This window comes from Patella vulgata, chromosome 7 (genome assembly GCF_932274485.2).
Source record: "Patella vulgata chromosome 7, xgPatVulg1.2, whole genome shotgun sequence".
Taxonomy (NCBI): Eukaryota; Metazoa; Mollusca; class Gastropoda; family Patellidae; genus Patella; species Patella vulgata.
Genome location: NC_065885.2, coordinates 15,702,137 through 15,717,161, shown reverse-complemented (window position 1 = coordinate 15,717,161; position 15,025 = coordinate 15,702,137). Strand labels below are relative to the sequence as shown.

General features: G+C 35.4%; 1 protein-coding gene across 1 annotated transcript in view; it reads left to right on the top strand.

The window, feature by feature from the left end:
• The first annotated feature begins 339 nt into the window (after positions 1-339).
• The window catches only part of LOC126826687 (thyrotropin-releasing hormone receptor-like), a 31,793-nt gene continuing 17,107 nt past the window's right edge, over positions 340-15,025 (top strand). The window contains exon 1 of the mRNA XM_050555687.2: positions 340-436. The gene's annotated coding sequence lies outside the window, so the exon portion shown is untranslated. The remainder of the gene's footprint in view (positions 437-15,025) is intronic.

The following is a 15,025-nucleotide window of genomic DNA, read 5'->3' as shown; positions in this document are numbered from 1 at the left end:
ATTGCCAGACAGGTTCTGATCGATCCCTGTTGGAGTAAAATAAATAACCGACGATCTGTATTTAGTTCTGATTCTGTCGAGATCTAGTTCAATTAACAGACATGTTCATTATTAACTTGATAAATCTGGAATTATAACAGGATTAGTAAGGGATTGGTGATGGCATTATGTCTTTGAAGTTATAAAGCTGCATAATATTTAATTCGGCATGATTATGGATTAGTTAATCTATTAGGATAATATCAGCTATCCTATCGAGGAGTTCTGTATGATTAACAGTAATGTTGATGATTGACATACCAGCGGATAGGCCGAACTTTACAATCAATATTGAGATGCTCCAAACATAGATACTAGTTGTGACTTCATCAGTTGAAGTATATTGTTCTATAAGCAGGTGCGTGGAATAAAACAGCAATAGACTGTCTGGCTACAGGTATGGCACATGTTTTATTATCTTATTAGTTTATTTACTATTGAAATAGCAAAGCGTAAAGGAATGGAATCTTGATTTAGTCGGGAATTTGTGCCATATATAGCACGTGCGAGTAGGAATAAAAACTTTTTGCTAACAGGTTCAACTGATAGAAATGGTATCGCATAGCAGTTGACAAAAACAAAACATTTCAGTGTCTTTTACGAAGTAATTAATTAATGTACATTAGTCAATTGTTATGTTGTGGGTGTTACTTTTCCTAACATGCACGAAAGAGGTGACAATGTTGTATTTGATATCGAATTACAACTGACATAAGATCTGTTGCCTGCAGTGGATGATTTCTTTCCATACGTTGTCTAGAATATAACTAGGCTAACCCTCTAATTTCTAGTCGCACACGCACTTTTCATTTTAAAGATGTTGATTGGCATTTATATGCTTAGACGTTGACTTTTTGGCCGGGTAGTGATAAATAGTACATTTCTTACCCTCGGCAAGATGATACGCGTGCTTAGACAGGGTGAGAGAAAAAATGTCACTTTAGGTAGATGCTCAAGGTAAAGGTTTCTATTGAGAGAGAAGAGAGAGAGAGAGATGGTGTTTAACATCCACTCAACACAAGTTTCTATTTAGACTTGGGACAGAAATAAAATGGGGTTTAACGTCCTATTTTTCTGCTCCAACTGGGCCAATGAATACGGAAAACCTGAACAGGACGGACAATAAATTGTGGAGAGGCAATTCTGTAAAAGATATCACCAAATTGGATATAAAATCACGGGATTTGATCACAATTGTTTAAACTACATTGACCACTTGGATTGTTTGCAATATTACGAAAGATTAAAAAAAAACCTGCAAATCTGGATAGGCAAGTCATAGTCTTAAATTAAATTTTGATATTTGCGGTTTCCAGAAAAAATAATAGCTAGGGATTATGAAGTTTGGTGTGGGTGGGGATGGTTGAGTGAACTACAACCGACAATACTGGTGTCCACAAATTTTATAGGCTGTGGTATTTGAAGAATATTAAGTAATCCGGATGTATATATACACAACATTACAATGACGATAAAAAACGACCTATTAGATATTAATATTTTTTATCATGAATCCAATTATATATATATATTTACATAAATTCTAAAAAAATGTTGGCCGATTTGATTATATTCCGCCTCTGTCGTCTACAGCAGTGCGGCTTGTAAAATTGAAAATCTCTTCAAAAATAGCATTAATCTGATGTTAAGGATTAATCCTAGTCTTTTATGTTCATATTCATATATAAATACTAACTTCCTCTAGCAAAGTTCTTCTGAATTGTTCTAGTATACAAGCCCATTCCACCACAAAAAATGATGAAATAATTCCATAGTTTCAGCCGAAAAGGTATATTTTTATAATTTTAAAACTTTCCGTGGAAAAAGAATTACCACCCTCATATAAATATGGACGTAAAAGACCCGGCATAATACATATATTTTATTTTTGGAAAATAATCCAATTTACAAACCTCTGATCTTTGTAAATACCGAACGGGATTGAACCACTTTTGAACTGTTATTCCTTTTAAAGTTTCAAACACTCTCAATTATTACCATCCGCGGAAGCTCCCGTGTGATTTACAACATTGAAATTTATTTGGCCTTTGGGTTTCTGGTGGGTAAGGTCTAGAAGTTAAGGACCACTGCAGATTTCGTCATTGGTCACAAGATGTAAATAGGGTTAAGGCACGTGATTGTTGAAGAGGTTGTGGGTAAGTTTTAGGGTTGTGTCTAGGGTTATCGCTAGCCCTGTTTATATCTGGTGACCTATGACCAAATCTGCAGTTGGTCTTAACTTTTAGACCTTACTGGTTTGTGGTGGTTCCGAAATGACCTACATGTATATGGTTTGAATGGATGTGAAACCCTATTTCCTTCCTCAATAAATCAAAGCTCATTTCACGAGACAGTTAATATTCATTGATACTGTGTAATAAGAAAGAATACAAGTGTCCCGTGGGAAGAAAATATAAGGTTCCACGGTCGACAATCGACTGTCAGTCAAAAGATGTTTATGTGAAAGTTTTATAGGATTCAATGGCAATAAATTGGAAGAAAACTGAAAAGTGGCCTCCTAAAAATAAAACAATATAGTTGTGCGGAAATGAAAATTGTTTAGGCTTCAATAACTGTATACCACGGTGTTTCAGTCTCTTTTGAGAGTGAAGGGGTAAATATGGTGATTATGCTCCACTACTGATGGTTCGAAAGATGGTGATCGGGCATCATCGGCTACCGTGAAGCCATCTGAGATCATACCTGGCTGTCTTCCACCCACCTGTAGCTTCCATATTTACAGTTGAAATACTTTGGAGTTTATTCAATCATCATCAAAATTATAACATTTCATTTATTCATTCCATATATATCTGTATAATGAAAGATCGTTCACACTACTTACTCATAAATTATATATATGACAACTGTCAAGGGTTCTTTTACATACAGGCCAGTGTGTACATGGGACCGAACGATGAGTATACGTTGTCCCTTGCCAGACCCCCCATCCTACACAACTGTCAAGGGGGGGGGGGGGCACACCGGAAATCTTTTCGGTCAGGTCGTACGTTATCAAGCAATCAACGAATATTATCAGATATCACAAGGAAAATATGCTTGACATTGATATTAAAGATACATTATGGGAGATTCGATAACGAGTTGGCAGTTCTCACTATAATAGTTAAAAACTAGATAATGTAAAGACAATTTGCTGAACATTTCAAATTGATCCACTATGATCCGATAACAAAGCGATTGAATTTCCGCCTGGCCTTGATCATCATTACTAAAGTCAGTACGATAAACAGCATAGTATCGATTATCCATTTAATCGTTAAATCGCGAAGGAAAGTTATGCAGTAAATCGGCTCAAAATCCACTAAAGATCGCAGGCTAGCGATACCATCTAGAGTTGATTATGGTCTGGATAGGTTAATTAATGTCTAATTAATAATTTAGATAAAATTTCAAGCCTAAAGACAGACCTGCAATAGACAGATTTAGATCTTGCATAATGTATGTTTAAGGACAATTCCTTGACCCCTACAGCATTGACCAAATAATCCTTGCTTCATCCTACGTTTTATTATTGATTGTTGGCCAACATTAGAAGATTGGAGAATGGAAAATGCCACTAAACTGCTTCACCAACTTTTCCTTAAAGCTATATCCATCCGTTCTGGTGAATATATGTAGACGCAACGGATGCACAGCAAGTAATTATCGTTTCTTTGCGTTGTTAAGATCTCAACGCAAGACTTTTTGTAGACACAACGGATCCGCAAGTAATTATTGTTTTTTTGCGTTGTTAAGATGTCGACGCAAAACTTTCTGTGGTGTGTATTTTTTGCTGTTATTTTCCGGACAGCTATGATGGAGGCAGCACAGTGCATTTGAATGTTGCGTAGATTTTTACCAGTTATATGAAAAAAATCAGCCAGAAGTACGGAATGTCCATCAGATGGCTCTGACACATGTATGCGTTCTTACGAGTTTATTTGGTGATCATTTCGTCAAACTTGTTGAGATTCTTGGTCAAGTTATAGGTAATAAATAAACAAATTGTATGTGTACGTGATTTTTAAAGTACAAATGAAATGGGGTTTAGCCTCATACTTTTCTGCACGGAATGGGTTAATGAAGACGGGCTTACATCATGCAGTTTGCTATAAAGGAAATCTATCCCGGACAGTGGCGCTAATCTTATTTCAAATTCCAATTGTCAAGTGATCTTTTCCGTGCACGCCAATGTGGTCACGCCGCCTGGGTCATTTACATGATCTTTGTATTGAGATTATCACTCTAGTTTGAAGAACGAATGAGAGCCATTTTTATGTTATTCTTTTCACGTCTGGTATAATACGCGTTTGGTTAATTATGGTATTGCAGGAATTGTTTTTGGACCAGTCATAAGGAAGAAGTATGTCTAATTAGCAAACCAAATGGGCTTCCAGAACACTTCTAAGGCTCTTATCTCGCATGATATAGCCCAGCCAGTCCTAAAAACAGCCATTTAAGTAAGCGTTGAACAACCACATGACTGCACCCGTCGTCGCTCTGTAGAACATTGGCAAAGGTCGTAGTCTGGTAGTCACGAAGAGAGATTTTACCCTGAAAGTTCTCCTCTGATCTGGAATGGTTTCAACATGGCCGACGCTTCTGAAATGCGTAATTTAGGCTTTTTTAATGGCTACCCTCATTAAACACGTATTTCGTCTAATGTCTGTTCTTATTCAATGGGCATTTAATTATAATTCCACACCAGGTCAGAAATTGTGCAATTAGACGTGGTTTTCTGTGATGAAGTGTGTGTTTTCTGCGTTTCAGTGCTATTGATCAGACTTTAACACGCGAGGGGAGATATAGAGCAATCCCGTTGCTGTTCATCTTAAGACTTGTTGCATGAATAATATTTCTCAACTTGGCTCAGATATCACGATTAATCACCACCCCACCGTGATCTAGAATAAAACAGATGGACATCGTCAGGCTTCATTTTCTTAATAACGAAAATAGATTTTTAAAAAGAGATTAACGTGATGTTACATTAGATACTTGAAGAAAATTGCATGCCGCTATACGGTACTTTTACAGGCTCAGCCATCAGGGTGATAGATGATAACAGCTGTATCATAAGTTCAGTCATTTTGTTAACTGGTGTTGTTTCGATTCCCCAATTGTACGTGAAAAGGAGTAGGGTCGCCTGTCCAACCTCGTGGGTTTGCTCCGGGTCCCCGGTTTCCTCCCACTGCTGAAATAAAATTGATCCATATGTTAGTCCCGAAATGACCTAGTTTGTGTCAAGTAGACGTTAAACCCGATTTCTCTCTTTCTCTCCCTCTCTCTCTCACTCTCTCTGATGGATATGGATGATAATCATGCTCACGCTGATTATAAAATACTTCTAGTACTCTAGTACTACAATGACCAAATTGTACATAATAAATCCTGGAAGATAATCAAAGTAAGAAAATCGATAAAAAGAAGTCACAATAACAATAATAGTGAGCTGTAAAATAAAAATAGCCTATATGAAAGTAGTGTGAAGGAAGTCAGAAGCGTATTCACCGTGAAATTATCTCCCATGGGTAAACCGTAAGAAAAAATCTTTTCATGTCAAGCTGCCAATTACTGTAAAATTATAAGAAAACCAACATCATAAAGAAAAATTGTGATATTTTCTTTAGCGAATTAATATTAACAGGTGTTTATAAAAGCAAAAGAATGCTTTGCATTATTTTTGTCATATTTTTGCTCTACTGAATTGGCTAATGCGCATGTTCCCTCTTTTTTCCTTACATTAAAGACGCATTATTTAATAGCTAAATTTGCCTATAGCGGGTTTCTTTTTTTGGCTTCAAATGTTATAGAAATTATTAGGCATTTATTCACATCAAAAGCCCGTAATCAACTCTCTAAACAATTTAGTGGCCGTGATTTCTAAAGGATTGAAACAAACGCCATTTAATAATTTGATTTAAAATGGATAATCGAGAGTTTGTTTAATATCATAACAATGGTACGATCGAGACTATACCGTCAAACCTTCAAAGACTCATAAATGCGCTCCGAAAAAAGTAATTTGAAACTTTCAATATATTCATTTTTCAATATCTATTTTTTTAACTATTATGGCATGAATGGACAGCTCTTTATCTATATATCATAATAATGTATCATTAATCTTTGAAATTTGAAGATAATTAAACATACATTATGCAGGAGCTACATCTGCCTATTGCGGGTCTTTATTTAGGCCTGAAATGTTATATAAACTATTAATTGGACATCATAAACATGACAAGACCATAATCAACTGTCGATGCCATCGGATATCTCCGATATTAAGTAGATTAGCACGGTTCAGGCATATTTCTATTTAATTTAAAAACATAGAAGCGATGCGTAGCTTCGAACAACCAGTACGCCAGTTACAAAGCGTAGCTTCGAACAACAGTACTGAAGTTACAATTAATGCACACATCCTGTCAAACCTTCAAATATAATACAGTGTAACAAAAAAAACAAAAAAAAAATCCGTGATAAAACGTAAAAAATTCCGGAAAGAAAAATTACCAGGAAAACTTTATCCATATTTGTGTTTCCTGCAATTTACAGAAATTCCTTCAATTAACATCAGTTCCATTTTCAAATACAGAAAAAAAACCCTGGTAATTTTTGTTTCCCGAGCATGAAAGTGATAAAAATTTCATTGAATTAACCATTGACTTTATACGCGTGTGTGAAATAGAACTTTATTTAACGTCCGCTTCCGCCGAGTTGATATCGCAGAAATTTTTTATTCGTATCCTTTTTCCGCTAATAGAACCATACTGAATATCTTATATTGAGAGACCAGCGCAGGGTATCACAAGCTGCTACTCGTCAGTAATGTAAGTTTGGGGTACTATCAATTTGCAGGTATGTAAACTCTGTCATAGAGACAAACTGGCTTACACTAGCCAATCGGTTATACTATCCGGAATTAAGCGTGCTTGATCACCAAATAATACAACCTATTCATACGGAGAGTTAAATCATATTTTTATAATTTACCGGAAGTGGTAGACTAACGCCACCTGGCCTATGTTACTCCCAGGTCTGAGCTACCCCTATACTCCAAATTTCAGACTCGGAGCAGACCTAGTGTAGCCGCCAACCCCGAACAGACAGATACCCGGCTTCGCTCGGGGGTCACAACTCCGAAACCGGAAGTGGTAGACTAACGCCACCTGCCTATGTTACTCCCCGGTCCGAGCTACACCTATACACCAAATTTCAGAATCGGGGCAGACCTAGTGTAGCCGCCAACCCCGAACAGACAGACAGACAAACGACAGTCACAAATATATATATAGATGAAAATACTTACAATCTGATTACCGTATGATGAATAACAATAAATTTTATAGATCTTATAAATAATGGAAATTAGATATACATGACATGTAATATACCAAAGTTTACAAAATATAATTCTGCATATTATGGTTAATAAATTGAAATGAATACTATAACATGATAATCATTAGGAATGATTATATATGAATCGATTACTTATCGTAAATAATCCGTAAATTTCGGGTCATTCCACCGTTTATCCCGTAAAATAACAGAATTAAGTCCATTATAGAATGGAATAAAACATTTTATCCCTAAATTTCACGAAAATTCCTGATCATTCCACCGTTTATTCCGTAAAATAACAGAATTATGCCCATTATAGAAGGGAATAAAACATTTTATCCCTAAATTTCACGGAGATTTCCTGTTTAATACTGAATATTACATAGAAATATATATAAAACACGTAATTTGAAGAAATAATTCACACTTTTAACACAATTTCTCCAACAGAAAAAAGTGTTAAAACTACGGAATTCGGCCACATAAACAATTGATATTTTTTACAGTGTATCTTCGCTCGCAATAGAGTAATTTGAATGAAATTTTCAATATATTCATTTTGCATTATCTATTTTTCGAACTAATATAGGGCCTAGCAAGAATGGCTAGCTCTTTATCTAAATCATACATAATGTATCTTTAAAGTAAAGCCTCATGTATGTTTAAGTGTTGCTTCGTGTTTACAAAACTACTAAACAAAGAAATAATCACTTTTACGTTTGAAACCGACAAATTGAGGAATTCCGGCGCAGGGTGCCTGGTGGGAAAAACAGTGATCTGTAGTGTAAGAAGTATCTGATGGAAAATGGACACAATTAACCCTCCATACCTATTTTCTTTTGAATCAACGGAATGTTGTTTGAGACATGCAGGACGCTTTACAAACCGAATACCATCGGTAATTGTTATTCAGTTGAACTGATTTATATGAGTTGCATGACGTGCTATTCTGTCACGCGATTATTCTTGTCTCACTGTCTGTGGGTTATATAAATAGTTCACCCAGCTTCAACCCTAACAAGGAAATATGGATGGATGGAATCATGACGTAGTTGCTCAGTTAATGGGCTTTTGCAGCCATGTAAGACACAGGTACCCATTGCGATCATGTAAGTTACAAACTTGGCCATACCGAAATAGTATACTGTTATCCTGTATAAAAAAATGGTGCCACCCTTGATGAATATCCAGATTTTCCGGCGTGGTTCCCCCCTTGTCAGTGATGCAGGATGGAGGGCCTGACAAGGGCAGCTGTATAGTCCTTCGGATGAGACGAAAAAACCGAGGTCCCGTGTATACATTGGAGTGCACGTAAAAGATCCCTTGGCAGTTGGAATTCGATATACGAGTAGGCGATAGTGCCGCTGCCAGGGCAAAATTTCCCTCAAAGCACACTGTATGGCGTATGCCCGTCTCCATTAACCCAGCATAGAAGCAAAACAGTTGGACGTTAAACCCCATTTCATTTCATTTGATGAATATCGGCATGTGGCGTTCTGATTAATTTAAATAGCTTGTTTTACTTTCTGTGTTTGGAAGAGTCCCCTTGATTATCCAGCATGGAACTAATAGTTTTTCTCTATTGTATCGGAGCCAAACTCGACATTTGATTTGTTTAAGAAAATGTGATACTGTGTCGTATTTTATGATTATGCTGCATCTATTCATGTAACAAGCAGATGAGAATATTTCTCCGTTTTATATCAACTTTTTCCCCTGTTATATCAGAGTTGTTTTTTGTTCTCTTGGCAATCTACGACTGGTCTTTATGTTCGCCAAAATAATCAAAGAGTTCAAGGATAAAAAACTTAATTTGTAAGTTTCGAAATTTTGTTCACTTGTATTATATTTGATTAAAAGTCAGATGAAAATTTTTCCAGTGAGTTCTCAGAACGATATCAATAATAAGAAATAATTTATAGGTTTTATATAATATGGTTTTGCAAGGGGCTGTTGTATTGAAAGAAGACCTAATTAGCACCATTAGGTTTATGCCGATGGGAAAACCGTTTTTAACAAGTTCGATCAATCTGCAGAAACACTTTCTTTGATTTAATCGCACCTGTAAATATTTATCTTAGATAGTTTTTACCTTATTCACAATAATTGCGTTATTCACAATAATAAGACGTGTTGATTGGACGAGAAAATGTTTCTGCCGATTGATCACACGCAATTATCGGCTACCTCCAACATTTGCGTTTTATATTGTAGCAGTGACAATTACTTTGATGAAGAAAAATAACATATTAGATAAAGTTTGAGTTCGGTCGCGGAAAGAAAGTTCATTCGCGCACTTCATTTGATGGAGATGCCTAGAAATGCCACCTTTGATAAAATCCGTTTGTCCAGATTTGTTTAGGCTCCACCAACATCTATTATTCATATTGTAGAGGACCATGTCTGTTTACCGTATATTTGTCTTCCAAAAGTAAAATTAATCTATTGACGTGTGGATACCACAAACAAATGATACGTCGAATGAATAAATGGAGTTGTGTTTACGTCCAACTTTTTTTTGGAAATAATAAACATTCCCCTGTTCGTTAACGAACCCATCGCTACATTTAGCCATGTCCAGATGGAAGATACAATCGGGTCCAGGTGTCGCCAGTAATTTACCCAGATATCTGTAGAAATACAAAAGCCCAACATGCATTTGTAAAGCCGTATGAACTTCCCAAATCGATAAGATTGTGTATTTGACAAGGGTATCAACCCCATTAAATCATGACTGATGGTGCTACATGTAGACAGAGAATTTCGAATGATCCATTACGTCTGATCACTTTTACAGTTTAGGTTACTTCAAATGTCAAATTAGGTGTAGGATTAAAATGATTTATGGACATCGATTTGTGACATTGGCGGTAATTTTCATTATGCTTGAATGACTTACTTAATTTTAAAAGATGATTGGAAGAACCTTATGTAATTTGTTATTCCTCCCAGTGGCATGGTGCTAATAAATTGGATTAATAACTGTCTAGGGTGACGTGGAAATCAAGAAGAAAACAAGCTCAAAATCCACGTAATTGATAACTAGTATCTAGTTTTACGCCTGGTGGTATCACGATGCTGTGTTTACTTTGTCTATGTATTTAGCTGTTTTAGGGTATTCGCCCATGAGTTGTTTACTTTAGTAATATATTAATGGCTATCGTCTGTATGCTCGATGCAATTAATGTTCAAAGCCACTGATCTTCATTTCCATTTTTTTTCGGACGATATATAATTTAATTTTTCACGGCTATGCATTCAGACTGATTATTTAACATTTTATAAACGGTGTATAGTTTCCCTTTTTCGATTCAATCGGATTAAAAACAAGCCCATCAATTAGGTAACGCTGGCATGATCAGACCATATCCTGTTATCGTCTGTAGAGGATGTGAAATCGTGACACATTTTCAATTAATCTTAGCGTTGTAAAAACTGAACAGAAGTAAACACTCTATTGTAGTTGCAGGGAATAAAAATTTTCCAAATGAAGGGTAGAGACTTTAAAGTCGATAAGTCTCTAACTCAGTATCGTCCAAAATCTTCGACATTGAACACACGAATTATTTGTCAATTTAAATCAACATTTATGTTGTGATCTTACCGGGAAAAGATGGACTTCTGATATCCAATATTTAAGACAAAACAAAACATTTTACGATTGGTACACGAATCGTGTACTATGCGTTTCCGCGCTATTTGTAATAAGGGACTCGAAAAACGAGGCAAAGCAAATTCTACAAGTTATGTCAACCGTTGACGTCATATTCTTATCTGGAGAGCATGCGCAATAAATATTATCGGTGTCGACTGGAATAACTAGACTTTAGAGCTTGCCATAAGATTGAGACTTACGTCATATTTCGCCGAACACAACTGATTAGAAATTAAAGTAAAAACAGAAACGATTGAATGTAAATCAGTTTAAATACATTAATATTACATTATTATATACGTTGCGACCCATTTGTGTCAATTTCTAGGTCCCAAATATTAGCGATTTAGCCCCTTTAAAGTACTATTATATTTTATTATAACAAATCGTTTTTTGCATGATTTAGGGGAGACCTAAGAACAGGCAAATCTATATCCAATGGCAAAGCTAAGATATATATATGGGCAAAGAATCAGAAGCTTTCTAAAGAAAACGTGATTGGCAGCTTTGACTCACTCGTGTTCTTGATATAAAAAATTCTAGTAATTGTTTTAATTTTTAAATAAACAGAGCTGTGCCGGGTTTCGCCGATGCATCTTAACCGTTAAATTGTGTAAATCAGTAATCCAGAAGTGTTTGTTGAATTGATATACTCATTACGCAGAAAAGCAAATGAGTTCAGAAAAAGAAAACTTAACTACCGGTGCAGAGATTATTTAAAGGGGGGTCTAGTTTCAGGTCGATTGGGGAAGTCGATTATCCCAATACATAGAGTTAGAGAAAAAAAAACTATTGGCTTCCACCTATGTAAAACTTGAGAGTATATTTCTTCTGTGGTCCTATGAACTGGCACTGTCACTGTTGGCAACCTATTTATAGATTTATTGTTCACATTTAAAGGATATATTGACAACTGTTTCTGATTTTTGTCATCCAGTAGTAAGACATCTTTTATGAGTGGGTGGGTATCTTACAGCATCATGACTGTTGGATTTTGGGTATGTGAAATATGTATGATAACAATTAATTGAATTAACTTAAGAACAGTTTTATTAAATCTGATTATTCAGCCCATCGCAGCTGATGCCGTTCATTAGCTACTGAAGTGGGGCTGGGGATAAATCGGCTGTGTTAAATTTTTGCATCCCAATTCAATATTAAATGCACAAATATATCAATTACGAAAATAATTGCTAGTGTGTTTGAGAAATCTGGAGCTGCATGAACAAATTATAATACAGCAATGGCGTCATGGTGCCGCCATTTCAAATTGTTGCATTACTTCTTATCTTTAAATCTATCTGAAAAGGTGGTTGCACAAATTCTCGTAATGCCGTTGGTCAAGGTTCAGGATATTTACACTTTCGATTCTGCGCAGATGATGAGATCAATCTGATGTATTTTGTATGGTTAGTTAAAATTGGTTCCCTTTAGTTTCACTTTGTTAAACAGGCATTATATACGAGCTAAATCGGCGCATTGCAGGTCTTTCTTTGGGCATTATATGTTATGTAAATTATTAATTAGACCTCATTAACATGACAAGACCATAAACAACCCTCGATGCCATCGAACGACTCCGATTTTAATTTGATTAGAACTGTTCGGTCATTTAATGATTTAATTTTAAAATGGAGAAGACAGGCTAAGCCTTGAATAACCAGCACCGTGGTTACGATAATAAACAATCAATGCACATATCTTGTCAAAATTACAAATATTGATAACTTCGCACAGATTTAATTAATTTGAATGAAATTTTCAATATATTCATTTTGCATTTTGTATTTTATAACTATTATAGCAAGAACGTTATCTAAATATTACAAAATGTCACCCCCCCCCCCCTCGTCTTCATTAGCCCAGTCAGAGCAGAACAGTAGGACGTTAACCTTTTTTTCATTTTACATAATTCCCTTTTAAATGATGTCCGTAACATCTTTTAAATAAGATAACTGTATATGATTATCACTCATTAATCACACCCAACCTAATATAGCAACATAACTGTAAATATTATCGGGTAAGTTATCAAGCTGGGTTCGCTTATTGATGCAATTATTCTAATAATTAAACTGTTGGCTTGATGTGATATAATAGTAATAGCCCGATTTATGTCAAAGATGTCTATTTCAAGGATGACATACGCGATTGGAATCTCCTTAATTTGACATATAATATAAAACTCCGTGGCAGACCAGCAATCAGGGAATTACAGTTTTGTAGAGAATTGTCACAAGAGAATTTTTTTTTTTTTTTTTTTTTGTGGCATCATCAGTTACGGATATTTATAAGATTAGATATTATTATTATTATTAATATTACACATTTCTATTGCGCACAACTACCATGTGAAAGGTTATCATAAAAGAGGATAATTTATAAGTAATGATATATCAGTAGAGGATTACAGATGCATTAGTTATTTGAGATTTAGTATGTAAATAGTTACACGAGGTATTACATATTAATCAACTATCTCCTATTAGAACCAATTAGCACCTATTTAATACATGTGAGGGATTGTTAATGCAAACAAGTTATATTTATAGCACGGCTTTCATGAGTTAACAGGTTTAAACATCGAGGCCGTAGGCCGGGATGTTAAACCTGTTAACGAATGAAGCGTGCTATAAATAACTTGTAACATTGACACCTACACAACATGCTTGTTGTTATTGCACAGAAAACCCACCCCACTTCCCCATATGATTTCTACTAAAACTAGTGTAAACCAGCAAAAGAGTGCAATAAACTTGAACATGTCTAGTTATTGCACGGTTAAGCTCCACCCAGTCTACTAGAAGAAAAACAATCTGCTTATTCAACGAAAAGAACAAAGGAAGATTTCCCGTCCATGTTACAATTGTGAAAGTTGAATCTCTGAAACCCTATTTCGTTTCGCAAAAATCGAAACCGTAGTAGAAATGCATATAATTCACTGAATTTGGTGTTTGGATATTCCTTAGCTCTTGGTATTCATCACGGTGACTAACTATAGCGGTTATGGCGCCTTTTCCGCTCTTGTGCGAAACAAGAATCGCCTGCGTTCAACTATGGGTCAGGAGTGCATAGATTTGTTGGTTTTTGACATAAGTATATATATATATATAAACCTTATCTGCGCCAATGTAATTATCGAGAGGAGGGGGGGGGGCGGACCCTTTTATCCCTTAATCCGCCATGCCTAGTGATTGGATTAAATGACTACTATCTTTATACCCAAAGCTTAAATAGACCCGTACGTTAATTAAAACAAATATTTAGATCAATATAATATTAAAGACACTGTGCGTGGTTTTAGCGCCATAGAATGCAGTATAAACTACAACATTGTGAAAGTTGAATATTCAATAGAAATATCAGTCCAAACGTGGTCCAATTCCGTTTATTATTTACATTATTATTTACAAAGAGATGCCGAATTGAAACAAGACGGTCGCCATCCTTATTTGTTTTATCGAATCAAAGACGGCAGATTATCTAGCGTTGGCAATTTAATTTATTTTAATTAAACGTTAAATAATCAATCCAAGTACGTATTAGCGTGGATTAAGATGTGGTGAATTTAATATTTTCGGAAAAACGCAAATCACGTATGGTTACTTTGGTAATGACCATGCATAAATACAACAGCATTCTTACAACAAATAATGACATTAATGTGTCTGTATTTTAAAAATAACATTTCCCATTTATCTACACAAAGCTGATACAAAGACGCATATCTCCAATGACGTAGGTCTAGATAACTTAATTAGCGCTTCAATGAAGCAGGAAACGCAGTCTTTGTAATATAACCATCGTCATCGATAGCATGATACATCTTTAATTCTAAACAATGATGGTCAACACCTCAGTTGGCTGACCGGTTAATTACCCACGAATTAACCATAACACAATAATATTATCAACAAAATTAACGGAAATAAATTGTAGTTCACGGGTATAATTATATTGTAACTCGCATTTTCTATT